Here is a 12758-nt window from a genome sequence, read left to right as displayed (position 1 = left end):
GTTACCCCCAAGCCATAAGACTCCTGAACAGGTAATCAAATGTCTACCTGGACTATTTGCATTGTGTCCTGCCCCCCCCCCCAACCCCTCTTTTACTCTGCTGCTACTCTCTGTTTATCATCTATGCATAGTCACTGTAACTATACATTCATGTACATATTACCTCAATTAGCCCGACTAACCGGTGCCCCCGCACATTGGCTACCAGGACTATCTGCATTGTGTCCCACCTCCCCCCACCCGCCAACCTCTCTTTTACTCTGGCGATACTCTGTTTATCATATATGCATAGTCACTTTAACTACACCTACATGTACATATGTACATACATGTACTAACCGGTGCCTGTATGTAGCCTCTCTACTGTTATTTCCACTGTCTTTTTACTGTTGTTTTTATTTCTTTACTTATCTATTATTCACCTAATACTTATTTTTTACTTAAAAATTGCGCTCTTGGGCCTGTAAGTAAGCATTTCACTGAATACCTGTTGTATTTGGCGCGTGTGACAAATAAACTTTCATTTGATTTGAAATGTAAAGGTCATTTTCCTATTGAGCCGACAGCTTTACCGTGAATGCAGTCTCTGCTAACACAGGAACATTGGAAATACATTTGTATCGCGCTGTACCGCAGCTCTTCAGCGCTAGGGATTGAATCCAGCCCGAGGCGACCAAGCAACCCCCTCAAAGAGAGACAAATGAGAGGGCACTCTGTCCCAGCCGACCACCTACAGATAAGAGGCTAACAGAGGGGCTCTGACAAGGACCCCCATGTTAGCAAATTACAGAGGGGATTCACATTGCGCTGTCAGCTCCTGACGAACGCTTTCACGCAGGCCGTCTCCAAAGACACATCAAAGAGCTTGTTAACTTCAATCAAGCAGAATCATGTGAGGAGCATGGAGTCTGTCCTCTCTCACCCTCTCTCTCTCTCTCTGTCGTTGTCCCCCTCTCTTTCTGTCTGCTTTTGTGTCTACCTCTGTCTGTGTTCCTCTCTTTCTCTATCCAGGTAAGTGCTGTGTGCTGAGTAGGAGTGAGACTGTCTGGTACTGTCCCTTCATTAGACTTGATAGACTACAGTTATTTTTTTTTTTAAATCTGCTCTGAGAATGCCTGATTGCACCTCCCTTGGAGGCTGGGACCACATGAAACAATGTTTGAAGATTAAATCAAGCTAGGAAATCCTCAAATCAACTGCAAAAACCACAGGATGAAAAATGTGGATGAAATATGTATGTTTATTTCTCTTCTGGTGCTTTCAAGTGGATCTTCTGAGAGCTGTTGAGTTTATGATGAGAGAACAAGAGAAGAGGAGAGCTACACTGAGTCTGTGCGGTGATGCCTGTCTGTCTGTCTGTCTGCGTGTGCGCGTGTGTGTGTAGGGCGGCAGGGTAGCCTAGTGGTTAGAGCGTTGGACTAGTAACCGGAAGGTTGCAAGTTCAAACCCCCGAGCTGACAAGGTACAAATCTGTCGTTCTGCCCCTGAACAGGCAGTTAACCCACTGTTCCTATGCCATCATTGAAAATAAGAATTTGTTCTTAACTGACTTGCCTAGTTAAATAAAGGTTAAAAAAAATGGAAGGTTGCAAGTTCAAACCCCCGAGCTGACAAGGTACAAATCTGTCGTTCTTCCCCTGAACAGGCAGTTAACCCACTGTTCCTAGGCCGTCATTGAAAATAAGAATTTGTTCTTAACTGACTTGCCTAGTTAAATAAAGGTAAAAAAAAGAGAGCGAGTGACTGAAAGAGAGAGAGAAGTTAATGTGTGTGTGAGCGACAGACAGAGAGAGAGATGAAAGTGTGTGTGAGTGATAGATGAAAGTGTGTGTGGTGCATTGCCAAAAGAGACGATACCACTCCTACTTTGACTACAAGCACAGGGCTCAAACTAACTATGACAATGAACTATTGGTGCTCTGTTCATTCTTCAAACAGAATCCAAATACCAAGACACATTACAGCACTGCTGTTAACTATTATTAGGATCTTTTTCTCCCCAATTTCGTGGTATCCAATTGTTTTTTAGTAGCTACTATCTTGTCTCATCGCTACAACTCCCATACGGGCTCGGGAGAGAAGAAGGTTGAAAGTCATGCGTCCTCCGATACACAACCCAACCAAGCTGCACTGCTTCTTAACACAGCACGCATCCAACCCGGAAGCCAGCCGCACCAATGTGTCGGAGGAAACACTGTGCACCTGGCAACCTTGGTTAGCGTGCACTGCGCCCGGCCCGCCACAGGAGTCGCTAATGCGCGATGAGACAAGGATATCCCTACCGGCCAAGCCCTCCCTAACCCGGACGACGCTAGGCCAATTGTGCGTCAATCTTTATTTTCATTTTTTTTTGAGGATCAATATAATGGGAAAATAGGCAGCTTGATGTACAAGTACACACCCTGGACAGGACGCTAGTCTATCGCAAGGCCTTACCCCAAATCTCTTTAATGCTGAGTGCCAAGCAGAGACTCTTTGGGTCCCATTTTTGACACTATTTGGTATGAATCGGCTGGGGCTCAAACTCCCAACCTTCCAATCTCAGGGTGGACACGGAGTTGGCAACATGTAAATGTTCTTTGTCTAAGGCCCGGAGGGTCTGCTGGAGAGTGTTCAGGTCTTTCTGGCTGGCCATGATCCTCCTCTCCATATCTTCTTTCTCATTCACCTGCTCTTTCTTGATGTCCAGGTGCGTCTCCAGAAGAACATTCAGCAGCTGCTGGCCGGCCAACTCTCTTCTCCCCCTTCCAGTTCCTCTGAGAGTCAGAGAGGGCTGAAGGTCAATGGTGGCTTTGGTCATTTTGTGTAGCTCTTCTGTGTCTATCTCTCTGCATTTCTCCCTGCCTGACCATCCACCATTCTTTCTTGGTGATGGTAGTTTCCACCTGCTTCCCCAAAGTCTGGAGGGTCTCCTGGAGCTCGTTCTGACTGGCCATCCACTATTCTTCCTTGGCCTGGAGGCTCTCCTGGAGAGCATTTATCTGGTTCTGACTGGACATCTCTCCCTCTTCTGCTTGCCTCAGTCTCATCTCCAGATCTACTTTCTATTGCCTGAGAGTATAGATTTCAAGGTATCTAGTTTTGAACGTGGTGACCCCCCTTCTCTTGAGCTCTTCCATTTATTTAATCCACGTCCCCACCCAAGCCTTACAGTGGTTCAGATTCTTTCGGAGGGAGGATATGTCCTTGCCCATCTCTTTTAACATAGCCATGGACCACACCCTGAGCCATGGACCACACCCAGAGCCATGGACCACACCCTGAGCCATGGACCACACCCTGAGCCATGGACCACACCCATAGCCATGGACCACACCCAGAACCATGGACCACACCCAGAGCCATGGACCACACCCTGAGGGTTTACTTTTTGCAACTTGACAAAGTGTAGGCCTTAGCCTAGTTGTCCATATTTGAAATAGTAGGCGACCGTTTCACTGTGAAATGCTACGCACGTCGATCGCATGAACCTGGACAAAGTGATAGACTCTGATAGAGGCTACAAGGCCTATCATAATATCAGCCTAAACTGTGAGTTAAAACAGCTTGGGAATAGGCTGCATTATAAATGGTAGCGTAAGCTTCTTCTAAGTCTTTGTGTGAGGTGTTGATCTGTTGAAGGTACTGAACTGTCTGTTCAAGCAGTTGGCACACAGTTCGAACACCCATTGGTACAACACAAGTCATGCAGCCAGAGGTCTCTTCACAGTCCCCAGGTCCAGAACAAGAGGCTGGGAAACGCACAGTATTAAATAGAGCCATGACTACATGGAACTCTCTGCCACCCCAGGTAACTTAAGCTAGCAATAAAACCCATTTTTTAAAAAACATCAAATTAGACCTTATGGCACAACGGGGACTGTGAAGAGACAGACATCTTGATATAGTATGCATTGTATTATGGATTGTTATGCATATGATGTATTGTTATGTACAGTGCCTTGCGAAAGTATTCGGCCCCCTTGAACTTTGCGACCTTTTGCCACATTTCAGGCTTCAAACATAAAGATTTAAAACTGTATTTTTTTGTGAAGAATCAACAACAAGTGGGACACAATCATGAAGTGGAACGACATTTATTGGATATTTCAAACTTTTTTAACAAATCAAAAACTGAAAAATTGGGCGTGAAAAATTATTCAGACCCTTTACTTTCAGTGCAGCAAACTCTCTCCAGAAGTTCAGTGAGGATCTCTGAATGATCCAATGTTGACCTAAATGACTAATGATGATAAATACAATCCACCTGTGTGTAATCAAGTCTCCGTATAAATGCACCTGCACTGTGATAGTCTCAGAGGTCCGTTAAAAGCACAGAGAGCATCATGAAAAACAAGGAACACACCAGGCAGGTCCGAGATACTGTTGTGAAGAAGTTTAAAGCCGGATTTGGATAAAAAAAGATTTCCCAAGCTTTAAACATCCCAAGGAGCACTGTGCAAGCGATAATATTGAAATGGAAGGAGTATCAGACCACTGCAAATCTACCAAGACCTGGCCGTCCTTCTAAACTTTCAGCTCATACAAGGAGAAGACTGATCAGAGAAGCAGCCAAGAGGCCCATGATCACTCTGGATGAACTGCAGAGATCTACAGCTGAGGTGGGAGACTCTGTCCATAGGACAACAATCAGTCGTATATTGCACAAATCTGGCCTTTATGGAAGAGTGGCAAGAAGAAAGCCATTTCTTAAAGATATCCATAAAAAGTGTCGTTTAAAGTTTGCCACAAGCCACCTGGGAGACACACCAAACATGTGGAAGAAGATGCTCTGGTCAGATGAAACCAAAATTGAACTTTTTGGCACCATGCAAAACGTTATGTTTGGCGTAAAAGCAACACAGCTCATAACCCTGAACACACCATCCCCACTGTCAAACATGGTGTTGGCAGCATCATGGTTTGGGCCTGCTTTTCTTCAGCAGGGACAGGGAAGATGGTTAAAATTGATGGGAAGATGGATGGAGCCAAATACAGGACCATTCTCGAAGAAAACCTGATGGAGTCTGCAAAAGACCTGAGACTGGGACGGAGATTTGTCTTCCAACAAGACAATGATCCAAAACATAAAGCAAAATCTACAATGGAATGGTTCAAAAATAAACATATCCAGGTGTTAGAATGGCCAAGTCAAAGTCCAGACCTGAATCCAATCGAGAATCTGTGGAAAGAACTGAAAACTGCTGTTCACAAATGCTCTCCATCCAACCTCACTGAGCTCGAGCTGTTTTGCAAGGAGGAATGGGAAAACATTTCAGTCTCTCGATGTGCAAAACTGATAGAGACATACCCCAAGCGACTTACAGCTGTAATCGCAGCAAAAGGTGGCGCTACAAAGTATTAACTTAAGGGGTCTGAATAATTTTTCACGCCCAATTTTTCAGTTTTTGATTTGTTAAAAAAGTTTGAAATATCCAATAAATGTCGTTCCACTTCATGATTGTGTCCCACTTGTTGTTGATTCTTCACAAAAAAATACAGTTTTATATCTTTATGTTTGAAGCCTGAAATGTGGCAAAAGGTCGCAAAGTTCAAGGGGGCCGAATACTTTCGCAAGGCACTGTATATTGTGTAGTATGTATTGTTATGTGTATTGTGTATGATCATGTATTGGTATGCATGTTGTGTATTGTTATGTATATTGTGTATTATTATGTATATCATACATTGTTATGTATATTGTGTATTGTCATGTATACTGTGTATTATGATGTATTGTTATGTGTATTATGCATGGCATTATGTATTGTTATGTATATTATGCATGGCATTGTGTATTGTTATGTATATTATGCATGGCATTATGTATTGTTATGTATATTATGCATGGCATTATGTATTGTTATGTATATTATGCATGGCATTGTGTATTGTTATGTATATTATGCATGGCATTGTGTATTGTTATGTATATTATGCATGTCATTATGTATTGTTATGTATATTATGCATGGCATTGTGTATTGTCATGTATATTGTGTATTATGATGTATTGTTATGTATATTATGCATGGCATTATGTATTGTTATGTATATTATGCATGGCATTGTGTATTGTTATGTATATTATGCATGGCATTGTGTATTGTTATGTATATTATGCATGGCATTATGTATTGTTATGTATATTATGCATGGCATTGTGTATTGTTATGTATATTATGCATGGCATTATGTATTGTTATGTATATTATGCATGGCATTATGTATTGTTATGTATATTATGCATGGCATTGTGTATTGTTATGTATATTATGCATGGCATTGTGTATTGTTATGTATATTATGCATGGCATTATGTATTGTTATGTATATTATGCATGGCATTATGTATTGTTATGTATATTATGCATGGCATTGTGTATTGTTATGTATATTATGCATGGCATTGTGTATTGTTATGTATATTATGCATGGCATTGTGTATTGTTATGTATATTATGCATGGCATTATGTATTGTTATGTATATTATGCATGGCATTGTGTATTGTTATGTGTATTATGCATGGCATTGTGTATTGTTATGTATATTATGCATGGCATTATGTATTGTTATGTATATTATGCATGGCATTGTGTATTGTTATGTATATTATGCATGGCATTGTGTATTGTTATGTATATTATGCATGGCATTATGTATTGTTATGTATATTATGCATGGCATTGTGTATTGTTATGTGTATTATGCATGGCATTGTGTATTGTTATGTATATTATGCATGGCATTATGTATTGTTATGTATATTATGTATTATGATGTATTGTTATGTATATTATGTATTTTATTTGTGGCGTTTTGTTTACGGTTTGGACTCCAAAAAGAGTAGCAGCGGCTAATTGGGGATCCTAATAAAATACCAAAACAAACAAAACTTAATGCACGCTTATATCTTGTTCTAAATGTAAGGGTGAATGAATAATGGCAACACGTGGAGGCTGTCTTGGAACAAATCATTCTAATGTCAGTTCACGGCCTCATCTTTATATGTTTAGGCCTAATGCATCTATGGGAATCTGAAACAGACAAGCATAATATGCCAACTCAACACCTTCTAAAACGCACACTCAGCACCAACAAAAATAGACACCCGGATGTACACATGCCCCCCTCTACAAACTACAAAAATAAACACTTACCACACCCCCCCACACACACACAGTCTGTTCCCCTCCTCCTCAACCTGGCCCGTGGCCTACTCCTGGGGCTGCAGCCCTCTGACGTGTGTGTGTATATCAATGGGTCTCGATGTGTACAGTTCAATCCTGAGTTCCTTTGAGGCCGGATGGTTCTGAAACCCCATGCTGATCAATACTGCCCCCAGTGGTAGGCTCTAATCCTGTCCCTGAATCCTGCAGCGTCAACCCCCCCTCTGCCCTTCCGCTCCGATCCCTGTGCCCAGCCAGGCACCGCACTGCCATTACACACACACACACACACACACACACACAAACAGGAAGAAATGCAGGCACATGCACACACACCCGCACAGAGATGTGATGTAAGAAGTGTGTGAGTCACTCCTAAGTCTATAATGACTTACAACAACCCCTCTCACCTCAACCACACAGAGCCACAGATACTGCAAATCAATTGTGAAAAGTCAGTGTTTGCATCACTCCTCTCACTGTACAACTACAGTACAACTCAGCTTGCTAACATGGGGAAAAGTCCGCTGAATTCTGTACATCTTTGGCTCTGACCCCCAAAATGTTAATAAAGAGGAGTATAAATACATTCAGGGCTCAGTTGGGATTTATTTACAGGATAAAAAGCACCTCTGTGTAAAAAGAGCCCAAAACATGAGTACAGTATATAAATATATTATTCTATTCTTAAAAATACCCATAGACTATACTGTAGATATAAAGAGCATGCATAAAAACACTGTAAATCTCATGTAAATCTCTCTCATGCACCCACTCACTCTCTCACACACAAAAACACATTCACACACTAACAGGCACGTTGAAGGCTCTTCGGCTATCTTCTTGTTAGGCATCACTGTTGTGTTTTGCATTTCATGATGTGTCCACTTCCCAGCACTGAGGAGAGAGAAAGAGTTGAGATTAGTGTGTCAGCTTTGCATAACACGACACATTCTACAACAGACAACATCCCCAAATAGTAAAGTATTTCCAAAGTCTCTTCAGACATTAGCAAAAGTATCAGGAGCTGGCCTGGTTTACCAGCTATCATAACCTTCAAAAGTATCAGGAGCTGGCCTGGTTTACCAGCTATCATAACCTTCAAAAGTATCAGGAGCTGGCCTGGTATACCAGCTATCATAACCTTCAAAAGTATCAGGAGCTGGCCTGGTTTACCAGCTATCATAACCTTCAAAAGTATCAGGAGCTGGCCTGGTATACCAGCTATCATAACCTTCAAAAGTATCAGGAGCTGGCCTGGTTTACCAGCTATCATAACCTTCAATAGTATCAGGAGCTGGCCTGGTTTACCAGCTATCATAACCTTCAAAAGTATCAGGAGCTGGCCTGGTTTACCAGCTATCATAACCTTCAATAGTATCAGGAGCTGGCCTGGTTTACCAGCTATCATAACCTTCAATAGTATCAGGAGCTGGCCTGGTATACCAGCTATCATAACCTTCAAAAGTATCAGGAGCTGGCCTGGTATACCAGCTATCATAACCTTCAAAAGTATCAGGAGCTGGCCTGGTTTACTAGCTATCATAACCTTCAAAAGTATCAGGAGCTGGCCTGGTATACCAGCTATCATAACCTTCAAAAGTATCAGGAGCTGGCCTGGTTTACCAGCTATCATAACCTTCAATAGTATCAGGAGCTGGCCTGGTTTACCAGCTATCATAACCTTCAAAAGTATCAGGAGCTGGCCTGGTTTACCAGCTATCATAACCTTCAATAGTATCAGGAGCTGGCCTGGTTTACCAGCTATCATAACCTTCAATAGTATCAGGAGCTGGCCTGGTATACCAGCTATCATAACCTTCAATAGTATCAGGAGCTGGCCTGGTTTACCAGCTATCATAACCTTCAATAGTATCAGGAGCTGGCCTGGTATACCAGCTATCATAACCTTCAATAGTATCAGGAGCTGGCCTGGTATACCAGCTATTATAACCTTCAATAGTATCCGCCAGGGCTTACAGTGACCTAATATGCAATTTGCACTGATATTGCCCGAGAAGACATTTCCATTAAACTGGAGAGAGATAGAGGGAGAGAAGAGAGAGTGAGGGAGGAAGGGAGGGAGAGAGACGAAGAAGGAGAAAGATGGAAAAGGAGAAAGGGGAAATGAATGGGATCAGGGTTGCTGTCCATTACAATCAGACACTGTAAGGGGTCAATGTGCTGACCAGGTGATAACAGACAGAGCATAATAGATAATAGACCTATAATGGGAGACAGAGAGGAGACATCACAGAAAGCTGACCCCAGGTCAGCGGTAGACAGACAGAGAGGAGACCTTGCTGTGTCTCCTGAGGGGAGAAGCAGCACTCAGATCAGTGGAAGAAGTGGTACCTGAGTACTAGAAGGCATATTAGCTATTACAACTCATGCTAAAGGGTACGTAAACTATTAGAATTAGATATGGTCAGTGATGAGAAAGGGATGTGTTTGTTCGGCTGGTGCTGAAGGAGGGTTCAATGGGGATTGACTAATGTATAACACACACACAGTGTCAGACACACACACACAGTGTCAAATCAAATCACATTTTATTGGTCACATACACATGGTTATCAGGTGTTTAATGCGAGTGTAGCAAAATGCTTGTGCTTCTACTTCAGACAGTGCAGCAATATCTAACAATTCCCCAATAACTACCTAATACACACAAATCTAAATAAAGGAATGGAATATATACATATAAATACATGGATGAGCAATGACAGAACAGCATTGGCAAAATGCAATAGATGGTATAAAATACAGTGTATATGAGATGAGTAATGCAAGATATGCAAACATTATTAAAGTGACTAGTGATAGGTAGTTTGGAGGGCAGGTAGTTTTCCCCCAGTGATGCGTTGTGCAGACCGCACCACCCTCTGGAGAGCTTTGCCGTTGTGGGCGGTGCAGTTGCCGTACCAGGCAGTGATACAGCCCGACAGGATGCTCTCAATTGTGCATCTGTAAATGTTTGTGAGGGTTTTAGGTGACAAGCCAAATTTCTTCAGCCTCCTGAGGTTGAAGAGGCGCTATTGCGCCTTCTTCACCACACTGTCTGTGTGGGTGGACCATTTCAGTTTTTCCGTGATGTGTACGTCTAGGAACTTAAAAATGTACACCTTCTCCACTGCTGTCCCGTCATATTATCTCTGTACAATGGACAGCGTGAGAGAACAAGGAGTGAACGACATGTGAGTGGAATCGCTGCTGTTATGTCTGAATGCAGAGCGGATCTGAATCTCTCAGCTGGCCATGACTCCCCTCCATTCACTCCATTGTGTGAAAACACATTTCCTTCAGTAACAGGATACAGGAAGTAGTCCTCTCTGTTCTCTGTCACACTACACCTCACATAGAGGCTCTCACCACGAGTGGCACCCTATTCCATATATAGTGCACTACTTTTGACCAAAGCCCTATGGGACCTGGTGAAAAGTACTGCACTATAGGGAATAGGGTGACATTTTGGAGGCAACCCACACCCCCAGCTCTACCTTCCATTACCTGGAGTTGCATCAGGAGTAGTGTCAAGGTTTAAAGGGTCACTTCCTGTCGTAGTGTCGCGCTGACTGATTAGTGTCAGGAGGGTAATCAGAGGTGGCAGAGCAAGTCTCTCTTTGGTAAAGATAAGTTACTATTCTGATAAAGAGGGGAGAAGTAGCGTTTGTGAAAGCTTCAATGGGATGTGCGTGGGACTGAGTAATCATAACAAAAAGAATCCTACATAGGGACATTCTGACAAGAACAACCACACTGCCTCACTTGCTGAGGCAGTTGTGTAAGAGTTTGTCACGCTGACCTGTCCCCTTCTCCTCTGTGACACTGTTGGGCACTTCCCCCGATCATTCTGATTGTCGTTTGTCACACTCTTCCTCCTTACCAGTGGCACACAGCTTTAGAGATGTGGAAACGCATTTCGGAGGTTAGCTTCCCCTTTCAAACGTGGTCTTAGCTTGTTAACCCCATCATAAAACTATACTAAAGTTGTCTTTACTGGTACACATATCTATTAGCTAACCACATGACTTGCACCTTGACATCTTCCATTGAAGGTAGAAAACTGCTTTGCCAGCAATTACATTCAAAGGCCTATTGGAGAAAAGAATCTTTTCAAAAGTGAATTGAAAGCGTCAAACGCACCCTTTGATATAGTTTTCAATGTCAGTTTAACGCACGGTTCAATGGCAAGACATGACCAGGCAGAGATGGAGTTATTGATTTGGAGCAGAGGTGTCACAGGGCCAAATAACTCACTGGAGAGAGGGAGACAATGAGATGGCCCTGTCGTCACACAGGTACACACACACACACACACACACACGTACACACATGATGAACACACATACACGTACAGACTCAAATAGCGCACTCTAAAGTGCACTCGCGTCTGCCAGATGGGAGTTTACAACTTGCTGCACTCAAAACTCACACTATGTCAACGACAAAATAAGCACACACACATATGGATTGTCAACTCAAAAATGTGTGCATGGGCACATAAATTCACACATGAACCCCCCCCCCCCCCCTTCCTGTCCCCATCCCCCTCCCACACACAAACACCCACCCCCAAGACACACTCACAATCCCCCCTGCACATAAACACACACACCGCCACACAAACACACCATATCATACTGCTGGAGTCAGCACATTTTCACCACAGTAAATGAGGTGCTGTTTATCCATGCTCAGACATTACCAGACTATACAGCAGGCTGGCCCAGCCCTGCATCCTGCATTACAAATATGAGACGCCACACACACACACACGCACACTCCCATAAACATTTGCAATATTTTCCCATTTCCTCTGCAGGTAGTCAGGCAGTCAGGGCGGGCGACGGTTCATCTCTTAGGGAGCTCTGCCCTTCAGTATTAATAATCTCCCAGTCACACCTCACCTCTTTGGGGGATGAATCATGTTGTATGGGGCCTGCTGGGGTGAGGGGGAATACGGTGATGCACGACATGATGGCTGGACTTTGTGCAGGGGAGGAGTGGGGAGAGGAAGAGGGGGAGAGTGGGGGAAAGGCCATGGCCCAGAGATCTCTATTTCCATGGCACATACTGGATATGCCCTCATACACACACACAAGCAGGTACACGCACACGCACACGCACACAAAACAACACACCCATACACACAGTCAGCGACTGATTGGATGACTGAGCAGAAGGTGGTACGTGTCCATGCAACACTGTTGAACATTGCCGATGGTATTGCATCACCACCTGGGTCCTTTCATTTTAATCCAATCAAAACCTTGTATACAAACCACCTGAGACACTTAAGGTCCCAGACACCGAAACGGGGAGTGATTTTGAAAATATGCAACAAGGAACCAGCTTGGTCTGTTGATCTCAATTTCACTTCACTTTCATAATTTGTTTTGGTCACAGACCGTTTCCTTGCTGAGGGAGTTGTATAATGATGTTTTGAGTGGAGTTTCACCGTACATGTTTTCCCAGTAAACATATTGAACAAGCTATGCCCTCATTTCTCCTGCTGTCCCTGTAATAAACACATGAGCTCAATAACAACTAGCTGGACTGATCATGACCAAGGTAAAGGATCATTCATACAACTAGATACGCATTG

General features: G+C 43.2%; 1 protein-coding gene across 2 annotated transcripts in view; it reads right to left on the bottom strand.

Moving 5' to 3' along the window:
• Positions 1–7739: 7739 nt before the first annotated feature.
• Positions 7740–12758, bottom strand: part of LOC109865880 (endonuclease V) — a 50403-nt gene continuing 45384 nt past the window's right edge. For both annotated transcript variants that reach the window (XM_020454371.2, XM_020454372.2), the window contains exon 9: positions 7740–8047. The gene's annotated coding sequence lies outside the window, so the exon portion shown is untranslated. The remainder of the gene's footprint in view (positions 8048–12758) is intronic.

Source organism: Oncorhynchus kisutch, linkage group LG20 (genome assembly GCF_002021735.2).
Source record: "Oncorhynchus kisutch isolate 150728-3 linkage group LG20, Okis_V2, whole genome shotgun sequence".
Taxonomy (NCBI): Eukaryota; Metazoa; Chordata; class Actinopteri; order Salmoniformes; family Salmonidae; genus Oncorhynchus; species Oncorhynchus kisutch.
Note: the sequence above shows the minus strand (reverse complement) of the source record. Positions and strands in the feature narration are given on the sequence as shown.